The sequence below is a fragment of the Candoia aspera genome, chromosome 2 (genome assembly GCF_035149785.1).
Source record: "Candoia aspera isolate rCanAsp1 chromosome 2, rCanAsp1.hap2, whole genome shotgun sequence".
Classification (NCBI taxonomy): domain Eukaryota; kingdom Metazoa; phylum Chordata; class Lepidosauria; order Squamata; family Boidae; genus Candoia; species Candoia aspera.
In genome coordinates this window covers 264248540-264269970 of record NC_086154.1, presented here as the reverse complement: position 1 = coordinate 264269970, position 21431 = coordinate 264248540, and the positions used below count along the sequence as shown (strand labels likewise).

The 21431-nt window shown below is 51.9% G+C and overlaps 1 protein-coding gene across 3 annotated transcripts in view; it reads right to left on the bottom strand.

The window, feature by feature from the left end:
- Nucleotides 1–8569, bottom strand: part of CNTFR (ciliary neurotrophic factor receptor) — a 320553-nt gene extending 311984 nt beyond the window's left edge. For all 3 annotated transcript variants that reach the window (XM_063295908.1, XM_063295909.1, XM_063295907.1), the window contains exon 1: nucleotides 8394–8569. The gene's annotated coding sequence lies outside the window, so the exon portion shown is untranslated. The remainder of the gene's footprint in view (nucleotides 1–8393) is intronic.
- Nucleotides 8570–21431: the final 12862 nt, after the last annotated feature.

Below are 21431 nucleotides of genomic sequence, written 5' to 3'. Positions count from 1 at the left end.
GAATTCTGTTGGAAAATTCCTCATCTGCTGTCCGCAGAAGTGGTGATGCTCTGGAGCGAGCTTGGGCCATCAATGCTGCTGCTCTGAAGGGCCCTCTTTTCTCTCCCACAGACAACCCAGCCCCTTGGCTCACCAGGAAGCTGAGCAATGAAGCTGAGGAGGAACACATCCTGGAGCTTCAGTGGGGGAACTTGCAGACACTCAAGACGAACACGGCGTGAGCATCCTGACTTAGAGCGAAGTCCCACGCTGAGACAGCGAGTCGGTCTCTAGCATTTATTGAAAGCTCTAGTAGGTAGAAAATCCTGCCAAACTTAAGAAGCATGGAAAACCCACACAGATAAACCCAAAACTCAGGCGGGTCTGCTCTGAGTTTCTTCGAAGGAAGGTTCAAAGCCTCTAAACTGCGCATGCGTTTTCCCCCCTGGATAGGGGCCCCCTCCTGCTCACCATCCGTACTCATGACAGTGAGGCCCATCTAAAGGACCACGTGAAGTCCTCCTCTGCTGAGCAGAGAAGAGAAGAGAAGAGAAGAGGACTTTTATTGTCATTCCACTGTACACAAGTGCACATTAAAATGAAATTTCGTTGCATTGGCTCAAGCAATAAAATACAAATACCATAATTACTACAATATGTCAGGTACATTCTTTACCCATTCCACTCCTCTAATCTTTATCCTAATAAATATCAGTCCTACACCCAGCATGTGTTCCCATGGGGTGAGAAGGGATTGTTAAGAGTTCAGGAACGAGGGTCACAGGATCATCTAATGCATCTCCTGAATGATCCGAACTGGTTACCAGAGTTTTTAAAGCCCTACAGCACTCAGAACCTCCTTATCCAAGGAAACGCCCCTCCGTCAAGTCGTAAAGGGCCTACCAAAGGCCTCTTTGGAGACCCTCCTGAGCCAGAGGCCCTTTGCTGTGGCACATGGGAGCAGGCCACCTCCTGCATTGCCGTGGAACTAAAAAATGCCCTTCCCCCAAAGTAATGTTTGGCGTTCATGAGAAATCTGCACAATGCGCCTCTTTCGCCAGGATTTGATTATTTATCAATTTCAATTCGTGCTTTAACCGTTTATAATCTGTTTTCTAAATTTCATTAGCTGCCTCGAGTATTCACAAGGGGGACAAAAGGGGGGGCATAAAGCAAATGAGTAATAAATAAAAGTAACCTTGATGTTGGCTCAGCCTGCCTTTGACGGTGACCGGCTGAGCATTAGCCACAGGAATGTTCCTCATGAACTCCCCGGAGCATCTGCCTGGCTGCCGCGGAGAAAGCTGCGTGCTCTTTTTCTTCCCCTAGGAAGGAAGACTAACTGCAGCTGCTGGATGGGAAAATAAACATCCATGCAAGAGGTGTTGACAGTTTCCAAATCCGTCAGAGACAACCTGACCGAATCACTAGGTTTTCCAGGACTTTTCTCTTCAAGTTCCTTTCGAAGCTAACCTTTGAAGATCACTGCAAACTTCCTAGAATTAAGTCCCTGCCGAGGGCCACCAAGAAGGTCAGAAGACAAGTCTGAGTCCACAACCCAGCCGAGGTGCTTTGGCAAGGCCGCAACTGGGTGGGGGCAACTGGGGCATGTGCCCTGGGCGCCACGCTGGTGGGGTGCCAAAATGAGCGCTGGGGGGGCGCCAAAATGGGCGCGGAATCCATGTTTGCCCTGGGTGACACAGACCCTAGTTGCGGCCCTGTGCTTTGGCCTCCACTTTCCAAAAAGGGAACATTTTCTCTCAGAAGCAACTGGTGCTCCGTCTTTTGGGCAGCGGTATTAAGCTACCGTACACAAGAACCCCCCTGAACACATGCATTTCTCCCCTCCCACGCTCAGCCTATGGGGCAGCCCTCGTGCACATGTTCTCGCTTGGAATTGGCAAGGATCATGGGGTTTACTTCCAAGGAGGACGGGATCACACCCCAGGGTCTGCCGGATGCACTGGATTACACCTCCCATAATTCTCAGGGTCTGCGAGAGTTGCAACCAAAACGACCAGAGGGCACCAGATTGGGAAAGGCTGATACAAAGAAACATTCACGCAGCGTGCTTTCACATATTCCAAAAAGACAAAAATGTCTTTGATGAGCTGATTTGCTGGGCTGTTTGGATTCCAAACACTCCAAAGTGAAAAAACTCAACCACCAAAATCCCAAGTCATCACAGGATGCCAGCTCACACTCAACACCCACTTTCTGCTGCTGGCAAATCCCAGGATTAGGCTGGTCATCATAACCAGGCAGATTCTGTGAGGGTCACAGGCAATGGAGATATCACACGCATCATGACCTCATCACACAGATGGCACGAATTCTGTTATCTGTGTCAGTTGCACGAGGCATATGATGTCACTTGCCCTGCTGGGCTATCCCACGGATACCCGTGAAGAGGGCCCACAGCCCTTACTGTCATCCCCCTTTGAACCATTTTCCAAGGTTACCGTTTCCCAAAAGCACACACTGAAAAACGGAGCACGCCTTCATCAAAGTAACCCTTCAAGTAAGTTTATCAAATCCTAAACATTTCCAATATTTATAGACTTTCTGCTTCGTTTAGTAATTTCTCATCCGATATTTGACCAGCCTGCTAATCATATTTTCCCTGGCAGGTCTTCGCAAATCAGAACACAGCACCACATTTATCATCCATAAAATAATCCATTTCTCCTACTCATTCCAAACATTTAGAAGGAAAAGGGTTTCTTAAAATGGTTAATGCATGTTGATAAAGCTGAGCTACCCAGTTCAAGTACGCGAGGTGCCCGCTGCTGGCCCAAACAGAGTGAGCCCTGCCAATTTTCTGGACACACCACACACACGTCAACATCTGTACTGCTGGATGGCCTTCCCCTGGTGTCCTTCCCACACTGCAATTTTGTTTGGGTCGCTGAAGCAGCCCCTGAGAGTCCTCTTGGCCACAGCTGCCACTTTCAGACAGAGTCTGCCCGCTCAGGCCATGGGGCAGGAATGCTCCCACATTGGAGGAAACAGCCTGGCCCTGCAATTGGCATGGAAGAGAGGCCATTCTCTTCTACACCATGCGTGAAGATCCCAGAGAAGGAGCTAGCCTCTCCCCACCTTCAACCACTCACAAGGGACTCCCATCAGCAGCGCTAACCTCGATGTCCACTGGAGAATACAATGGGACTCCGCAACGCCGGTTGCCGTGGAGCTCAGCTGCCCTTCGGGCAGGGGAAAGCGGGGTGAAGCCATTGCTGGGGGCGAGAGCATCAGAGCTCCATACGGCCACGTAACGCCTGCTGGCAATGGCGGAGGGGGTCTTCCCAGCCCTTGCTAGAAGTGGCTTTAAGGCGGGGGAGGCCCAGCCTGAGACGTGGGCCTGCCAAGACCTACCAGGAGAGGCTGCAGACATTCCGTGGCCTCACGTGCACAGCCAGGAGCCTGCAGATTTGAGCAGAAGGGTTTGGGCAAGCGCTAAAGCCGTGGACGTTTGGGGGTCTGTATTTATGCCCCGCACCCCTCGCTGTCGCTGCTGTGGACCCACGCCTTGAGTGTGTCTCTGGCCGACTCACAACTCAGTGAATGGGATTTACATCACCGGCTTCTCAGGGCTCCTCCAACAAGGATTTCTGCATGTCATTAATGGAAAAGCAGCTTTGCTGCTTCATTAATTCAAAATGCAGGTGATCAATTCCGTTTTATTCCAGAGTGATGATTTAAAATTTAAATATTCCTCAAGTGGCTTTTTCGTCTGTTTAGAGCCATGCTGCAGGGGCTGCAACGGATAAGTAAAATTTTGTATGTGCCCGTGGGAGGTGCAGGGGGAGGCGAGAGGGGGATCAATACTCTCCCAAGCAGATGAAAATGCTTCCTGTGAGCCTTGGGGGCACCATCCTGTCAGTGTTAAGCCACCACACTCCCAAGACAGAAAAGTGGGGAAGCCTCCACGTTCAAGGAGTGCTCCCACTCCTCACCTTCAGCCTTGGCCTGGCCATGCACTGTTCCCCACCTCACTCCAAGGGGACCTGCGTAAAGCTCTGTTCATCCCTAACTTCTCCAGACCTTGGCTTTCCTTTTAACCCAGCGATTCAAAACTTTTTATAATTATCTTTACTAACAGGATTCGCACAGCAGACAACAGGAGACACCCTTGTGGCGGCTGGCAATGGACCAGAAAGGCCCCAAAGCAAGCAAGACATTTAACTGGGTAAACTAGCCACAGAATAAAATCAAAGCAAATGAAGCCACAGCCGTAGCACATTAATGCCAAACAGAGCAAAAGTTCTGGGGGATAAAGAGGTGCTCCCCAGCACCCCCAAAACTCAGAGGGAGGCTCCCAGGATTGGACCCCACTTTGCAAAGACCCCCCAACACCCCCCCTTTGAAAACTGCCCGGCCACAGATCTGCAAGCCATTTGAGAGAGAAACGTGAGCCGGATCTGGCTGCCTTGGTCAGTCCCACTCGCTATCCTCCGTCCGATTTTCGCTCAAAGCTTCTGCCGAAAAAGGTTTCTGCACTGCCACCGGCCCCAAGTGCATCTCCGGCAGGAACCCCAGATTGTAAAGAAAGCTCAAGAGCAAGCTGGATGCCTTGGAGGAGCTCAACCCGCCTCCCCAGGAAGACCGCCCCCCGCCCCCCAGCGGGCAGACATTCTATCGACTCACAGCATCCTTGGTCTTGTATAGATTGAGTCTCGGTTTACTGGCCCTCATCCAGTCCATTATTGCTGCAAGGCCAGGAATCCAGACTTGGCGCTCATCCACACCCAGCCCCCCCCCCCCAGTTCGTTTCAAATGGTGCAAAATGATTAGCAACACACCATCCCATAATATGAACACAGAACCCACTGGAAGGGCAAACCTTTCAGCACGCCCCCCCAAGGCGGACAGATGGGCACCCTCTTCCTGATGGGTCAGGTCCTTGTTCCTAGCAGCTGCCATGAACAGCAGGCCCAAGGCACGCCGACGACCAAGCCACAAGCTATCCTCATCTGCAGAAAAGAGGGGCATCTCTGCCTGTTAGGGTCACTCGCTCAGCATCTCTTGAGGAGAGCAAAGTGCGGAGTCCCATCTTCCTTCTCAGCTGCTGCAATGTGAATTGAGTCCTTGAGAGCTGCTGGGTGGAATCCAATCCTCACTCCTCATATCCAGCATCCATCAGGCATTTCAGCTGCAAAGGCCCCTTTGCCCCCATCAGCCTTAAGGTTGGCAGCGAGAAACAACATGGAGCAGCGGGGCACAAATGGCCCGCAGTGAGTCCCATTTTCCCGGTCTTGGGGAGGGCCTTCATCTTGACCTTCTCCTGCTCCCAGCCCCAGATATGCTGGACTGGTGGTCCAGACCCTGTTTACTACTTGCACAGAGTACATGCCAATTGCAAGGAACAACAAGGGCTTTTCAGGAAGAAAAAACACCATCCTGAGTAGCAGGCACACAAATCCAGCATCAGGCCTTCCAAGCATCCTGTTTTAGAAATGGCTCATTCAGCCAATTCTTCCTTTTGGTTTCTCAGCACTGCTATTGTGCTCCTCCGATTTCTTGGAAGCCCCATGAGCTGGAATCAAACTTCCTTCTTTAAAAAGGAAAGCAAACCAGCGGAGCTCCTTGAGACTTTGAGTGCCAGCCCTGAAGGGAAGACGCCCACGGGCAGCCTGCCGTGTGAGGTCCCACCCCATCCCACCCTTGCCAAAAGCACCCGGGGAGAGGCCACTGGCTGCTGCAGAGGCACTTCCTGACAGTCGTTAAGAAAATAATTGCCCCATGCCCCATCCACTGAAAAATGGAGCCAGCCAAATAACCTGAGTTGCCCCTGCCAAGAATTCATGACTGGGAATGCAAAAAACCTTGGAAGAGTTGTGGGCTTCCGTCCCACTTCCACGCGGCCAACAGCATCAAACCCACAGCTGACCACTTGCAGCCCTGGTGCTTTGCTTCCAAGGGTCAGGGCCGTGCACCCTCCTCTGCTCTTGGCAGGGTTGCAAGGATGCAAACCAACTTTGCTGCCCTGTGCAAGCAAACGACACCCATTCAGAGGCTCCCAGGAGCTGGGGGCAGAAAACCAGGAGGAATCTAGCAGCCCCTTTTCCGACTGGCACATTAGTCAGAATGGGAGCATCTGCCTTTTAAAAAAACATGTCAGTTGGAAAAGGGGCTACCAGCCTCCTTCTGAGGTTTTGCTACTGTAGATAGACTAACTCAGCTCTCCTCCTGTGATGTTTACAACAAGGAGCCGGAGGGCGATTCCCACAAATGGGACCCTTCTAACTAAAAATCAAAGCCTTCTGTTCCCCCAGCCCTCAAGGGATCCAGGGGGACTGATCGGACCCCATCCATGCAGGAGAGGCAATCAAGAGAAACTCCGAGATTTCTTTCCACACCGTGCAGCATATTAAAGGCTAACAACATCCTCAAATTGGGAGAGAGCCACTGAGGAAGTTTACAGCGAAGTTTCTGACAAATTTTTGCTTTGCAATTTAAGCTCTTAATCCAATCCAGAGAAGCGCTCGAGGGAGGAGGGCCCCCACCCACATAATTCTCAGAAATATTACTTCTTTGTAAATGACCAGACCAGTACATTTAACAGGGAGGGTCATCGAAGTTCTATTTTTCAACGCAATACATTTTTCTTACAACTCTGTCTTTCAATGCAAGATATCTGCCTTCTTGCCTACTTCTCCTTGCAACCCCACGACCCTAACACGAGCCTCAAAACCCCACCAAATGGACAAAAAAATCAATAAGGATCATTCACTGCTGGACAGGAGGGCGACCGACTGTTGGGAAGATTGAAGAAGCCCAAGGAGCCCAGAGAACCAACATACAAAGCGGGGTATTCCTGAAAGCTTTGCAGGAAGCCTTTTCATGCTTCTGAACTGTCCAGAAAGCACTTCCCTCCAGTTCACAAAATGCTCCTTTGTAGTGAGGCTTGGCCTCCCCCCACCTCCCCAGCCCCGGAGCAACTTGGAAAGGAATAAAAACCAAGCACATACATTTGTCTTTGACTTGCAAGCACACAGCTAGCTGCCCAGCCTGTTTTGCCCCTTAAAAGCCGGGACAAATATAAGGAGGTTGGAGGGGGGAAATGGGGGGAGGGGCTGGCGTGTCCCCACATCCTAGGATTCAACCTACCCTTATGGCCCCAACCCAGAGCAGACAGTCGGGTGGCCAGTTGTGTAACTGGCAAGGAGAAATAACGTAAGATCTTAAACACCGCTCCAGCAGGAGCAGGTTAAACCTATAAAAAGCTCAGGTTTATTCAACTTAAATATTATCCCCTGCAACTTTTCACCATTGCCCATTTGTCTGGAAGGGAAACTCAGGGAAAAATGGGGAGGAGCGGCTATTCCTTCATCCCAAGTCGGTCCCTACTCTAGATAGCTATGAAGGAAGAGCCACCCCCACCATCTTCCAACTTTATTGGAAGTCTCCTGCCAAGTATCAATAGTGAATTGATGGCGGGGGGGGGGGCGTTACAGCGAGGGAACGAGCCTTCCTTGCCCAGGACAACCGAGCCTCTCTTGGGAGGGGGGCATTTATGTGCACAGATGCCTCATTTCCTTCTGCAATTCTGAGTATTTTCCTTGAGTAGCAAGCAGGGCTTTCAAAAGCGGGGGCGACACATCCGCTCGCAATCCACTGTGTTTCTCCGGACCCCGAGCCGGGCTCTGTGGCAGTGGGAAGGGGACCCGACGGAGATGGCGAGGGCGGAGGGGCGACGCAGGGAGACCGGACTCTTGCGCCCCCGCCCATCCGCCCGCGGTAGGCGGGAAGCCCGGCCACCCCACGGAGCGCAGGGATCCACGCCGGGCCTTGGGGGGCGGGGGGGGGGGCGGCCGGGCTCCAGAGGACAGCAATCCTCGCCACAACTCCCACATCTTCTTTTCCGGGGTTCTCGCGGCTAATCCCATCCATCTCTCTCGCCTCCCCGCGCCCGTCCTCGGAGCAATACCGGGGGGCGCAAAAGGCGCCGGACCGGCCGAAGTCGCTCTGCTCCTGCTGGTAAACGCGGGCGGGGAGGGGGCCTGAACCTGCTGCTGCTGCTGCCGCCCCGCGGGGGAGATGCCCCTCCGCGCCCTCTTGCAAGGCTGACCCCCCCGCTGCACGCCCCCCCCGCGCCCTCCGAGCACGGCCCCGCGGCCGAGGGCTGGCGGCAGAGCGGCGAGCCGCGGAGCCTTTCCGCCCCGGCACAATCAATTGGCGCCGGCGGAGGGACGGGGTGGGGCGCGGCGGGGGGAGAAGGGCCCGCAGCTACCTGGCCGGAGCCGGGACGCCCCGCCGCCGACACACCCCCGGCCCCGCGGGGGAAAGCTGCCGTTCCGAGGGCGGCGGGGAAGCAGCGAAGAGCCGCGGCTGGGATCGCGAGGGCGGGCGGCTGGTCCCCTTCCCTCCGCCGAGACCGGCGCCCACCGGCTCCCCCGCGCCCCGACACTCACCGCGTCCGCCCCGCGTCCTCGGCGCGCCCGGCTCGCCAGCGCTCCGGCTCGCCCGCTCGCCCCCGGGCTGCCCAGCGGTGCCAGCTGCGTCGACGCGCCTCCTCGCCTGGCTCGCCTCGCCTCGCCTCGCCTCGCCTCTCCTCTCCCGGCGGCGGCGGCGGCGGCGGCGGCGCCTCTCCCGCACCGGCTGCGAAGAGAGCGGCGGAGCGAGGAAGACGCGCTTTTAAGCTCGCCCCCCCCGCCCCACCCCCATGTGACCAGCCGGGCGGGCGGAGGCAGGAGGGAGGGAGGGGCGGGCGGAGGCGGCGGTCCGGCCTCTCCCCCGAGCGGGGCTCGGACGCCCCCGAAAGGAGCCGAGCCCGGGGGACCCGGAGCGCACCGCGGCCGGGGTGGGGGGGCGAGGCGGGAGGCGGCCATGCCCGGCGGGAGCAGCGGTTCTCCCAGAGGAAGCCCGCGGGGGGGGGGGGGGCGGGGGGCGGGCAGAGCCTGCCCGGACTGCCCGGGGCCGCGCTCGCCGGCCCCCGCCCAGCGCCCCCTGCCCGAGCGCGGCCCCGCTGCGCCCCGCGGGCTCCCCGCCCGAGCGAGCCGGCCGGCGCCGCTCCAGAGCCTAGCCCCGCGAGGAGCCGGGCTTGGGGAGCCGCGCGCCACGCCGAGGACGTCCGGCAGGTGCGCCTGGCTGGAAGCAGAAGCGAGGCGCCCGGAGGGCCCCGCGACGAGGCACCCTTTCTTGTCGGGGAGGGTCCGAGTCGGAAGGGTCGCGGCGCCGGTCACTCCCAACCCGGAACGTCTGAGCCCGCCCCCCCCGGGAAACCTGAGCTTGCCGGTGCCCGGTGCACGTGTGGATGGGCAGGCGCGTCGCGGCAGCAAGCTGTGCCCGCGATCTTTGACGCGGAAGGGCGAGCGGGAGCAGCCGACCGGGAAGCGGGGCGCGCGGACCCGTGTACGCACCCCCTGCCCCTCGCGGCGTCAGAGACCTTCCAGAAGAAGGGAGCCCCCGCTCCCCAGGCCCGCTCGAGGTCAGGGGCAGCCGGCCAGGCGCGGGTTTGGTGCGAGCGGTTCACGCGACGCCGCGCGGGCAGAAACCTCTCCGTCGGGCAACGCGCCTGGCCGGCGCGGGCCGCACCCCTCGCCCTCCGGGATGCAGCCGGAGCGCGCGGGGCGCCTGGGGCTCCGGGTCCGCCGCCTCCCTCGCCGGGCGAACGCTGCGGGACGCGCCGGCTAGCTGGGACTCCATCGGCCGAAGCCGGGGAAGGGGAAGTCGCTCCTGCCGATGGGACTTGCCGGGCTGGCGCGCTCCTTCGCTCGCTCTCGGTGCTGAGATTCGCCTTCCCGTAAGCGAGCACCCCGTCCCCGTTGAGCTCAGTTCCCATCATCCGCAGCCCGGAGAGAGAGCCTTGCGAGGACCCTCCGCTCTTGCTGTAAGGGAAGAGGTCGCCTGTCCGCCTGGGTCCCGCCGGGTGTCGAGCAGAATCCTCCCCTGGGTGGCTCTCCCGACAGACATACAACGAAAGAAGAACAAAGTCAAGAGTGTCTCTGCGCATAAGCAGAATATTACCCCTTGTCAGGGAAGACAAGCGCCTGTGTATCTGGAGACTGTAAGAACAGGCATCATCCCAGCATTTGGCTTGCATTAGCACCGGATTGTCCTCTTTTTCTCAGCTGAGGCAGGCCCAGTGCCAGAGCTTGTCCCGGCTTCCCCAACCTGGAGCCCTCCTGGTCAGATTCTACTGATTGGGAATGAGGTTCCTGGTGCCGGAGGGCACCAGGTTGGAGAAATACTCCCTCAGAGCTTTTTAAAGATAGCAGCCTGTGGGACCCCGCCAGGGGTATGTCTCTATTCCAGCCACACAAGATCTGTGTGGCCGGAATGGCCCCCAGTGGGCCCTTCTCCTGGGCTTTGAAATTGGTCCAAACAGTTGCTTTGGGGGCTCTTCAGAAATGCAGCCCCCCACCCCCAGCCTTTCTGTAGCTGATGTTCCAGGACAAGAGGAGGGGGCAGGGGCACACAGAACCATTTGCCCAGCATTATTTTTGCCTTTATGAACTGCATTTTAATATTGCACTAAGCTAAAAGTGTCACCAAATAAGGTTAAAACGCCAGTAGAACACAAATGTAATAAACGTGAATACATAATATAAAACCTACAACAAATTAAACCAGCGACAAAATAAAACTAACAGGAGTGGAGAGTGAGCAAAGAAAATGCTTAAAAACAAAATCCGTTTCTTTCATTTAAATTGTCTTTATCCATCTTTGTGGGCAGTGCTTAATAAGGGGCAAACATAACTGAGCAACTTAAGATTTGATTAGGAGCTCAAATCAGATGCTTCCATAAATTACGGGGCTGAAATACTTCCCAGCCTTGGGAAAGAAGCCGAGTCTTTGCAGGTGCTGTGGATGAAGTGGGCTGAAGTGCAGCTTACCTGAAGGCACCCGGTTTTCAGAGGGTGCGGCTACTGAGCAGGAAGCCGAGGGACCCCAGAGGCTGGTGCTCCAGATGAAATACCATACCGGTGCTGGAAGGTATTTGGAGAAATCGATTCCTAAGCAACTTCGCTGAAGCGGAAAAGACACCTACGCACATCCCAGGCCCGCCTCAAGACAGACGTGCACTGCAAACGAACTGCTAGGCTGCCAGATGCTGGTTTAATCAGGGACATCCCACGGGATGGTGCTGAGCCTGGCAATGCCATCTTTGTCCTCATCAAGGGAACAGCAGTTCCCACCTGCTCCTTCCCAGTTTCCCCAGGCCTGGAACTGCAGCCCTTGTTGAACCGGGGATGGGGCAGGGGGGTCAGACAGTTAACTGGCAGTCTTAAAGTGAAAGGGCGCCTTGCCTCCTGGAGGCTTTGCACAAAGGGGGGCTTGGGCAGGTGGGGGTATCATCCCACACCTCCCACATGTGGGCCTTTCCCCTCTGCTGAATTGGGGTTCTTTGAGAAGGCAGAAAACTCAGTGGGCTGTTCCCACTGCCAGCCCCCTCCTGCCCCTGTGGCCTCCCTTCCTGGGCACTGCAACCCCCAACTTCTCTCGAAGGCAGTGGGGGCAAAGCCTGGCAGGGCTGGCCCAGCCTGAGGCAGCCCTTCGACAGGGCTGGAATAAAAGGGGGACACCTTAGCACTCTCAGCTCCCGAGGCCTTAAGCCTGTCCAACTCCCAGGCTGGGGGACTGATGACGGCTGCATTCTGTGGTTGGTCAGGGTGAAAGGCAAGTGGGGAAAGGCAGAGACCTCCCCCCCAGGATCCCTGAAGGGGGGGAGCCTCTTCCTCTTTTCTCCCAGTGGTCCCACCCAGAGCCGTCATCAAGCACTGCTGCTAAGAGGGAGGTAGATCTTGAAAGAAAGGGGGCTGCTGCTGTCGGGGCCTAGATTAGAGTCCCCCCTGCCGTGCCGTGCCGTGCCCTGCCCTGCCCTGCCCTGCCCTACCTGGGGTGGAGCAGGGGCAGCAGGAAAAGTAGAATAGGTTTCCCCAGGTCACTGGGAGAAATGCCAAGAACTATGGGCAGCTCCCCGTCTCAAGTGGGCTGAAAGGTTAAGGAATGTAAAGGTAGGGATGCTGGGTCTGTTTATTGCTTAGGAGCAGACCTTCTTTTCTAGCTCCCCCCCCACAACTTTTCATCCATTCCTTCAAACCCCTCTCCAGTCTCGCTGACCATTTCTTTCTAAAACTGACTCTAAGTGAGCCAGGACTGCCAGAAAGGAGAGTCGGGCTGCTTTGTCCCCTGGTGATTCCTCCTCCTCCTTGCTTGCCAGAGATAACCCTTCCCCACTCCCACCCGCATTTCTGAAAAGGGAAGAGTATCTGACTCCATTTTCCCCTCCATAAATGCCTTCCTTCAAACAGAGGTGGGGAACAATTGTATGATTTACATCTGGTGGAAGGAACTGTGGCTTGTGGGGGAGGCCCCCTTTCCTGGGCGGGGCATCCGGGTGTGCCACCAGTCCTCATCGAGGGGGGATTCTGCCAGGAACAACATTCAGGCGCCTCTCATCTTAGGACTTCATGGTGGCAAGGATGCCCCTTGCCCACCCCCTGCCCAAAGAGACAGTGGTGCAATCTCACCCCCATTCCAACAGCAGCTGGGCACCAGTGCCTGCCTGTTACATGGCACGCTGAGAATCCTGCCGTTCCATGCTTCCGAGGAAGGGCACAGCAGAGCTCCCCACCCTGGCCCACGTCGATCAACCCCAGAATCTCATTCAGAGGCCAGCTGAAGCAGGCATAACCAGGCCGGAAGGGGAAATCTCACAGCTGAACCTCAGCCGTTCTTAGGAAGCCTCCAGGACAGAATGGATCCGAAAAGGAAACGATGCACAGACAGGATTGCCGGCGTTGCTCCAGTGCCATGGATGGTGGCTCAGGAGAGCAGAGGGCCTGTTCAGACAGCACCCGACCCAGGTTAAAACTAACGCCGCCTGGCCTATCAAGTCAGTGCAGCCATTACATCTGGCACGCCCTGGATAGACATGTGTGAACTCAGCCATTTGACCCTGAAGCTGCCTGCACAGTGGCATCCCTCCTGGGACGGATGGAGAGTGCCACTGGAGTGCTCCCCTTGGGCGCCTGCAAGGACTGGGCTGGGCCGCCCTCTCCCTGGTGGGTGTCTGGCAGCTGCACCCACCCAACTGGTCCCGTTGTCAAATGCGATTGCCGTGAAGAAGCTTTTCTTGGCACTCAATGGCAATCTGCCTTTCTGTCCTCACGTTCTGTGTCCTGCCCTCCGGAGCAATAGGCCTTGGCCTCCTCCTGGGTGACATCTTTCCATGTTCTTGAAGAGGGGCTCTCCCTCTCCCAAATCTTCTCAAGGCTGTATTTGCCCCGTTCCTTCAATCCCTCCACTTAAGACATCCTTCAAGTCCCTTGTTCCTCTTCCCAGAGCCTGTTCCAGTTTCTCGGAATCCTTCTTCACTGGTGGTACCATAACTCATGGCGGGGTCTGTCCAAAGCAGAAGACAGTAGACAACAGTGGACAATTACTGTACTTCCTGTGATTTGGAAATTATACTTCTCTTGATGCAACCTAAAATGGGATTTGCCTTCTTTGCAGCCACATCACACACGCGGCTCATATTCTGTTGCAATAAGTGTTTATTATTCCAAGACCTTCCTTCTCAGGAGCTTCTCACCAGCCAAGCCTGTCTTCTCCCATGCATGTACACCTGATTTTTGTTTCCTAGGTGAAGACCTCTGCACTTGCCTCTGTGGACTTCCGTTCTTTTACTTGCAGCCCATTTCTCCTACCTATCAAGATTGTTCTGAATTTTCTTTCTGCCTTCTGGGGTAATAGCTGTTCCACCCACCTTGTGTTATACGCAGATGGAGAATTCAAAACTGCCTGGGCAGAACCTCTGTCCTACAACAACCCCTCCTTTGCGGGGGGGGGGGGACATGGGCGGTAATGAAAGCTGATAAACCAACCAACCAACCAACCAACCCCAGTTTTAATTCTTCTAGAGGTATGAGACCCAACGCTTCTAGAGCACAGCATTTGAAAAAAAATAACCCCAGCTGGCCAGGAGTCTGGTGATGCTGGGTCTGCAGACGGGGTTCTGGAGGGCTGTGCGGGGAGCAGGGATTGTCCTGTTCCACTCCACAGGGCTGTTGTGTGGCTGAGAGACTGTGTAATTCTGCATCGGAACTCCTTGGGGGAACTGCTTGTGCAGATTAGGTGTGAACAGAGTTTTGGCCCCTCCCTTGGTTCCCCCACCCAGGGACACAGACATTCATCCGGCCACAACAGCCTTGGGACGGAAGCCTCCTTACACGTGAAGGAACAATTCAGAGTCATAAAGACGAAAGCTAGTTCGTTCAATATTATTGTTAGTGCTTTTAATTAAGGAGTAAAATTTCAACAAGCATCTACTGTGACTCCCAACCCCTTTGCATTCGTGTTCATTCCCAAATACTGTGTAACACACACAATGATTGAACACACATCAGACCGAACACACACCAGCCATCCAAGAGGGCAACCCTGGAGTCACAGGTGCTTGGAAGAGAAACGGTTCTGCTGCCTCTTATGGTCAGGAAGTCCGTGGCGCTTCAGATAAAGATTTATTCCAAGTTTTCAGTCCCCACATAAAAAGTCAATTTAAATCTTTAAAGGCCATTGATCTTTATCATATTAACGAAGTTTCAGCGGTTAAATCAAAATAGGCCAATAGTGGAATAAGCCGGTATCATATGAATCAGAGTCCACCCATCCTTTTTAAATCCCCAGTTCAATTAACCACCAACCCTCTGAAAACATTCTTTGAGGTGTCCGGTGATCCCAAAAGACAATATTTTGCTCAGTTAATCCCATCTGAAGATCAGAAGACCCATGCTAAAGAGTTTTTAAGATCCTTAACCACTGATTTGTTAATGTGGGGTGTTCTAAGTCTTTATTCCAGTACCAAATAACTAGTATGCACCTTGACATCAATCTTCAATTGTCTGTGAAAAATAACTGCATTTGACATCATCCAAAGCACTCCCCAACTTTGACAACAATACAGGCATTTCCGGTACCGTTAGTGCAGCTGGACCGAACCACAAATTCAGAAGTCACTTTGACTGAATCTACTGTTATTTCACAGTTCGGGGCACTTCAAATTCCTCTTGCAAGTAACGCACACGGCTTAAAGGCTAGATGAGCTATTAGGGGATCCAAAGTGTTGACACTTCTGCTGGTTAAAAAAAAGCCCTCCAATTTTTAAACAGCTGGAGGTGTGAAGTGAGAGAGGGGCAATTTTTGCAATGTCTTCCCATGTAGCATCTGGGTTGTCATCTGCTGCCCCTGGTTTACTTGGGGCTGTCCTGAGTGCGAGACAGGACAGAGGACGGTCTCTCCCACATGGCGGGAGATAGTGAGATGTTGCCTTCGCTGCCCACATGTTCCTGGGAGGGTGCCTGGGGGTGGAGGGCTTGCAATGTCGCATTACAGCTAGTCCTCACTTAAAGACCAGAACTGGGACCAGAAATTTAGTTGCTAAGTGAAGTGGACATTAAGCAAATCGGATCTGATTTTATGAACTTTTTTGCTGCAGTCATTAAGCGAATCACCATGGTTGTTAAGTGAACCACATGGTCATTAAGCAAATCACGCAGTTCCCTATTAATTTTGCTTGCCAGAAGCTGGCTGGGAAGGTCGAAAAAGGCGATCACGTGACCAGGGGATGCTGCAACTGGTCATCAAGCACCCAAATCACAATCACATGGCTGCAGGGACACTGCAATGGTCATAAGTGTGAGGGCCGGTCACAAGTCGGTTTTTCTAGCACTGTTGTAAGTCCAAACCATCACTAAATGAATGGTTGTTAAGTGAGGACTATCTGTATAGGAAATAATTGTCAATGCGTCAAGAACCGGATAGTGGTGTGGGTGAGGTGAGGCGCAGCAAAATGATGCTTCCCACAGAGGCTCTGGGGGGGTGTCGTAGTGATGGGGGTCTGGAGGCACATTTCTGGTTGCACAGATAGGGAGCGCTAAGCGAGCCTGTAAGACACGGCTTGCTGAGTTGTACCTGTGTGGTGTTGGGCCGAAGGAGATGCTGTCGGTAGCATCAGATGAACTGGACCCTGATGCTCCCCCCCAACATGGTGGGGATCTCGACTTCCAACGTGTTTTCTCCCTCCTGGATTTCTTGGCCTCGAGGTGCTGAAGGTGGATGCCAGGCCTGGCCTGTCTGCAGTGAGATTGCTCTCACTCACGACTTGGTGGCGGATGAAGTGGCAGGCTGGGCGTGTACGACCGGAGCCTAACTGGGCGAGGGTGGCAATGCTGCTTTGCCTGAAACCTGCCCAGCTGGGCCTTTGGTCCTGCAGCAACCTTGACACAAAGGCCATGGAAGGAGGTGGTGGCGGTACAGATTGTCGAACATTTGAAAACAAGGAACAGTACAAAGAACACAAAAACAACACAGAGAGCCAGTTTGGCCTAGTGGTTAAGGCAACGGGCTAGAAACCAGGAGACTGAGAGTTCTAGTCCCGCCTCAGGCACGAAAGCCGGCTGGGTGACCTTGGGCCAGTTGCTCTCTCTCAGCCCAACCCACCTCACAGGGTTGCTGTTGTGGGGAAAAGAGGAGGAGGAAGGAGCATTAGGCATGTTCGCCGCCTTGAGCTATTTATAAAAATAATAGAGGCGGGATAGAAAATAAATAAATAAAATAAATAAATTACAGAGATGGCAGAGACAACGAACCCAGATGGGAACAAGGAAAAGGAAGAAAACGAGATCTTCTTGGACTCCCATTTTCCTAAGGACGTTTGATGCGGTTGACACAATCGGAGGCCTTTCTTGACGCCTTTTTGGTATTCCTCGGCTTTCTCGGTTACCCAGCGTGCATCAGCAACGCCTTGCCTTCCTCTGCCGCCCTGAACGTCTGGCATCTCCCTTTAGGGCTCTAGTCTGTGTTGGGTGACCCTAAGCATTATTTTGCTAGCCTGCAAATTTAAGGATACTGTACGATAGCCTGCACAATCTGTGGTGTCTCCTTTCTCTGGTCCTGGTAGGCAGACTGTTGTCCACTGTGTCATTCCCCAGATGTGGCACAGCTCGGCTAGAGCCTTCGCTGATTCTTCTCCTGTTGCTTATTGGGTTTCTGAAGATAACCCAGCACCCAGCAATTCCTGTAGCCGCCTGACTTGGGAATGACCAGAGTGCTGATCTGAATTTGTCGTCTAATACTAGGGATTCTAGTAAATAGAAAATAACTTCAAAAATATCTTGGATATTGACATCTCTACTGTATAGAATTTCAATATACTCCTTCCATATTTGTTTAACCTTCTTTGAGCCGGTCGCTGCCTGTCCACTGACATCCTTCTGACTTCAGAGTTGTTTCCAAGGACTTTGTTTTTCCACATCAGTTTCCATTTCCAGCAGCTTTACATATGTCATTGTAGAACTGCTTCTTGTCTTTTCCGACAGCTCCCTGAACTCCTTTGTGAAGTTCCTTCCTGAGATCTTCGTCTTCCTTGGCTTTGGCTTCTCTTCTCACCGTGGCAATTTCCACCATCTGTTCTGACATCCAGTTTGCTTCCTTCTGTTTCTGGATCTTTGGCAGTCCCTTTTCACATTCAGCCGTAACTTACTTGACCTTATTCCATAGTTCCTCTTGTTGCCTAATAACATGATTCAGGACTTCAAAGCAATTCCTGATCTTCCCCTTGAAAACGGTAGGCAAATGTTCAAGATCATATGATAGAAACTGGTTGGCTTTGTTAGTCTGCCATAGCTTGATGTGGAATTTACACATGCGCAGTTGCAGTCTGTTTCATAGTTAGCCTCTGGCCATGACTTGGCTGTTATAACTGAGTTCTTCCACCTCCTTCTACCATTAATATAGTCGATTTGATTTCTGCGTGCACTCTCTGATAATGGCATCCTTTTAGATGTTTGAAGAATGTCTTGGCACTGAAGAAATAATTAGATTGGTAGAAACTGATACATTATCCTCTCTTCTGTTTCCTAGGCCATGCAGTCCAACCACGTTTTCCTCCTTACTCATTCCAACCTTGGCATTCCAGCCTCCAACCATCAGCAGCACATCTTATATGTTCTTTCAGTTTCAGATTGAACCTGACCATAACATTTGTCAACCTTCTCTTCTTTGTTAGTGGTTGGCGCAGACCCCTGAATGATGGTCATATTAAACGGTTGTCTACGAAGTCTAATCAATATTATTCGGTTATTGATTGCATTGTGGCCAAATATTGTTCTTGCTACACCGTTCCTAACTTTAAAAGCCACACCATTTCCTCTTTGTTTTTCATGCCCTGAGTAGTAAACAACACGATCTTCTGACTGAAAGTATCCCATCCCAGTCCATCTCAATTCACTGATGCCTAAGATGTCAGCCTGGAGTCATTTCATTTCATCTTTCACTCTGTTGAGTTTTCCCACATTCATGCTTCTTACATTTTTATGTTTGTTCTTATGTTCTTATGACTGTAATTCTGTCTTTGCAGCTTTGGATTTTCTGTTCCTGTAGGGCAACAACAGCACTAGATGTCCTGAAGGCTTTAATTTACCCACATCATAAAGACCATGAGTACTCTGAAAGATCCCCAACTCTTCCTCTGTTGTACGTTGAGTGCCATGCAACCCGAGGGCCCATCATATACTGCCAATCACTTTATACATTGTCTATCCGTGGGGTTTTCCTGGTAAATACAGGAGTGATTCTCCATTGCCTTCTCCTGTGCAGTAAGAAGTGATGCCTTTCACGTTGCTGCTAAAGTGAGCACCCACCTCCAGCGCCTTCCCGCATAACTCTCACCCAATACTGGCGCCTGCTCACTTCAGCGGGCCAAGTGGCCTTTGCACCTTGGGTGTCCCTAGTGGCAGCATACCAATCCCAAGAGCCTCCCTACCACAATGAGGTGGGATATAACAACAGCAACAACAGTATTAATAATACCACCGGTAAGTACAACACTACCAGTACTGAATTCCCACATAAAATGGTGGGGATGATGATGATGATAGATGGTTGACCAATGAGTATGTGGAATTTGGTGGCAGAATCTGCGGGATAAGGGCAGCCCCTGAGACCCTTCTCTGGGGCACAGGGTTGTGCAACTCTTGAAAATGGATCATGACAAAAACAGGTGTGCGTTTTGAATTCCGGATGCAAAGCAAATGTTTACTTTCTCTGAAAATCATTATTTCTATGGAGGGAAAATATTTATCAAAAGCCTTGCTGGAAAACAGTGGATGGCACAGAAATCTCTTTAATCAATCAAATGAACAACCAGTCAATAAATCCAAATGCAAAGCCATCCTCAAGCAAGTCTCAAAGCAGGTGGATCTGTTCTTAATTTTTATACATCTACATACAGATATACATGATATGAATTTGCATCCCTGTTTCAACAGCTATCCTGTCCTGACAGGACCTAAAGACTTGTAGAGAACAAATTGTTCAAATATATTGGTGTTCTTTGGGGTGTTTATGAAAAAAGGGTGAAATGCTACGATGTGACATACAACAGCATTTCTAGCAAATTACTTGTGCTGCATTTTAGAGCATGGTAAGTTTGGGTTCTTTGAACTTCCGTTGGTTTATGGCTGAGCTTAGTGTGAACCCAGCAACATTTGAGTAATTTATGGCTCAGTGCATTGCATGAACCCAGAAAAAGAGCCCTTTCACTACCCAGATTCAGCATGGTGGGTGAACACAGCGCAAGTGAGACTTCAGTAAAATGACTTGTTATGGTATCTTGAGTGGAGGTCCCTAAACTGTACTGTACATACCTCTGAGTGGGTGGGGTGCAGCCAACACAGTGCTAGCTTGGAAGTTTGTCTCCAGATTAGAGACTGTTTCTTGCAAAGGATGGGTGAGCGTGCTTGGGGTAAAAGTGGGCTTTGATTGTGCTTATGGTATTGTGGCCAAAATGGGCCAGAACTGTTACTCACGATTGTTACCGTCAGCAAGGAATTCTGCATGTGACCCAAGTGTGACTGACCCTGGAGACTTAGTCTGCACATTTTCTACCTTACTTGAAAGGCATTGTTGGAGGAGACCTGGGTTACTCTAAGGTAGGAAACAATCAGGAGGAGTCTGGAAGCAACGTTTCTGATTGACAATTTTTATTAGAAGCCACAAGATTCCCTTCAGAGGGGAATTTGAAAATCTCATTTTGACCAAGGCATGAAGAGCAGCAGAGCTTTCAAGGGGCCCATCTGGAAATGACCATGGCTTGGAAGATTTTGACTTGGAAGGTAAAATGAAAAAACAGTACAGAGCATAAATTAACAAATGAAAAAGCAGAAAGGAAAATTGGTGCATTATGTGTCTGTGAAACTAAGAGAAAAGGGAAGGACGTAACAGATCTGAATGAAGGTGGTCACATCTCACGGAATGGAGTTGAGGAGTACAGGCAGGAATGTGAAAGTATAGGCTTAATTATGATTGAAGGGCTACAGTGTAAGCCATACTGGACTGAATAGTATCATGTAGGTTGTTGTGGGTACCTAGGAAGGTGGGCATCTATGAAGAACTGATAGGTTGGTGAGAATTGCTAGTTATGTTTTAGTGTATGGTGTTAATGGAAAAATCAGAAACTAGTTCTGGGGAAAAAAACTTGAGCAACATTGTTCTGAGTGAATGTGATATGGGGATTTTTTTTTCTAGTTAGGTGACAAAATTGAATAAATGGAAATGAGATGAGAGGGTACAGAAAAAGATTGGGTCTCAAAGAATCAGGCATGAATGACAATGAAGACTTGTGGTGTGTAGGTTTTTGGTCAAAGATCTGTTGGTTTTGAAGACATGGTTTAAGAATATAGCTATGGTTTAAGCATATGTTTAATATACTGTAGCTAATATAGCTACGGTTTAAGCAAGCAAAGCTAAAAAGAATGATGATTTCATTGCTTATGAGGAAAAATTGAGAGAAATTAGTGACAAAACCATGATGATGAAAGAGTCTGAATCTGGGACAGAACATTTTTGGGGAGTGACAAAATTAGATCTTGGGAAAAAATGGATATGGAAGAAAAAGGAAGAAGTTGAAACTCCAGGAAAGTAGATTCGGGGTTAGATATTGGAATGTTCTGACCAAAAGACCTGTCAGCCAGCAAATCAGGCTGTCCTCTGTTCCCTTCACTGGAGGTCTTCAAACAAAGGCTGGATAGTCCTTGGTCTGAAACACGTAAGCAGACCTTCCATGGAACAGGGGGTTGGACTCAATGGCCCTTGAGTTGATATCCATGGAACAGGGTGGTGGTGGGTTGGACTCAATGGCCCTTGAGTTCGCTTCCTATGCTAAGTGAAAGAAACTGGTGTGAAAGTAGAATGACTGTAGGAAGAGGTAATATAGATTGGGCCTTTGCTAGCTTTGGGACCAACTTCTTGAGGTTGTTTGGTCACCTGGAGAGACTCAAGTTGATCAGATCACAAATGGAATCAATGAAGGCGAAGTGGATGAGGAGTTGAAAGGCAGGGAAAGGCTGAGAACATTGTGGTTGAGTGGAGCTGATGAGATGCAGAAGAGAGAGAGAGGTGGGAGCAGCAACAGGCAGCTGAGGAATCGAGGTAGAGACAGATGAGGG